This window comes from Arachis hypogaea, chromosome 6, assembly GCF_003086295.3.
Source record: "Arachis hypogaea cultivar Tifrunner chromosome 6, arahy.Tifrunner.gnm2.J5K5, whole genome shotgun sequence".
In the NCBI taxonomy this organism is placed as follows: Eukaryota; Viridiplantae; Streptophyta; class Magnoliopsida; order Fabales; family Fabaceae; genus Arachis; species Arachis hypogaea.
Window position 1 is genome coordinate 87035441 of NC_092041.1, and position 1877 is coordinate 87037317.

The 1877-nt window shown below is 40.4% G+C and overlaps 1 non-coding gene across 1 annotated transcript; it reads left to right on the forward strand.

The window, feature by feature from the left end:
• The first annotated feature begins 1418 nt into the window (after positions 1-1418).
• LOC112700366 (small nucleolar RNA R71) lies at positions 1419-1525 on the forward strand. Its single transcript, XR_003153273.1, has one exon. It is a non-coding gene; the product is annotated as a small nucleolar RNA R71 (small nucleolar RNA).
• Positions 1526-1877: the final 352 nt, after the last annotated feature.

The following is a 1877-nucleotide window of genomic DNA, read 5'->3' on the forward strand; positions in this document are numbered from 1 at the left end:
CTATCACAGCTCCTGTTGTGGCTAGGAAAGGTCTTCCAAGGATGATGCATTCATCCTCCTCCTTCCTAGTGTCTAAGATTATGAAATCAGCAGGGATGTAAAGGCCTTCAACCTTTACCAACACGTTCTCTACCAATACATAAGCTTGTCTTACTGACTTGTCTGTCATTTGCAATAAAAATATAGCCGGCTGTACCTCAATGATCCCCAGTTTCTCCATTACAGATAGTGGCATAAGATTTATGCCTGACCCTAGGTCACACAAAGCCTTTTCAAAGGTCATGGTGCCTATGGTACAAGGTATTAAGAATCTACCAGGATCTTATTTCTTTTGAGGTAAAGTTTACTGAACCCATGTATCTAGTTCACTAATAAGAAAGGGAGGTCAACTTCCCAAGTCTCGTTACCAAATAACTTGGCATTCAGCTTCATGAAAGCTCCTAGACATTGAGCAACTTACTTTCCAGTTACATCTTCATCCTCTTCAGAGGAAGAATAGTCTTCAGAGCTCATGAATGGCAGAAGGAGGTTTAATGGAATCTCTATGGTCTCTATATGAGTCTCAGATTCCTTTGGATCCTCAATAAGAAACTCCTTCTTGGTTGGGAGACGTCCCATGAGGTCTTCCTCATTGGGATTCATGTCCTCCCTTTCCTCTCTAGGTTCGGCCATATGGCCTTGCACTCTCTTTTTGGATTCTCTTCAGTATTGCTTGGGAGAGTACTACGAGGAGTTTCAGTGACTTTCTTACTCAGCTGGCCCACTTGTGCCTCCAAATTTCTAATGGAGGACCTTGTTTCACTCATGAAGCTTAAAGTGGCCTTAGACAGATCAGAGACTATATTTGCCAAGTTAGAGGTACTTTGCTCAGAATTCTCTGTCTATTGCTGAGAAGATGATGAAAAAGGCTTGCCATTGCTAAACCTGTTTCTTCCACCATTACTAAAGCCTTGTTGAGGCTTTTGTTGATCTTTCCATGAGAAATTTGGATGATTTCTCCATGAAGAATTATGTTTCCATAAGGTTCACCCATGTAATTTACCTCTGCCATTGCAGGATTTTCAGGATCATAAGCTTCTTCTTCAGAAGATGCCTCTTTAGTACTGTTGGATGCATTTTGCCATCCATTCAGACTTTGAGAAATCATGTTGACTTGCTGAGTCAACATTTTGTTCTGAGCCAATATGGCATTCAGAGCATCAATTTCAAGAACTTCCTTCCTCTGAGGCGTCCCATTATTCACGGAATTCCACTCAGAAGTGTACATGAATTGGTTATTTGCAACCATTTCAATAAGTTCCTGAGCTTCTGTAGGCATTTTCTTTAGGTGAATGGATCCACCTGCAGAGTGGTCTAGTGACATCTTAGAAAACTCAGACAGACCATAATAGAATATATCTATCATGGTCCATTCTGAAAACTTGTTAGAAGGACACTTTTTTGTCATCTGCTTGTATCTTTCCCAAGCTTCATAGAGGGATTCACCATCTTTTTGCTTGAAGGTCTGAACATCCACTCTAAGCTTGCTCAGCTTTTGAAGAGGAAAGAATTTAACCAAGAAGGTCGTCACCAGCTTATCCCAAGAGTCCAGGCTATCTTTAGGTTATGAGTCCAACCATGTTCTAGCTCTGTCTCTTACAGCAAAAGGGAAAAGCATGAGCTTGTAGACTTCAGGATCTACTCCATTAGTCTTAATAATCTCACAGATATACAAGAAATCAGTTAAAAACTGGTAGGGATCTTTTGATGGTAGTCCATGAAACTTGTAATTTTGTTGCATTAGAGCAACTAGTTGAGGTTTTAGCTCAAAATTGTTTGCTCCAATGGTAGGAATTGAGATGCTTCTTCCATCAAACTTGGAAGTAGGTGTAGTATAA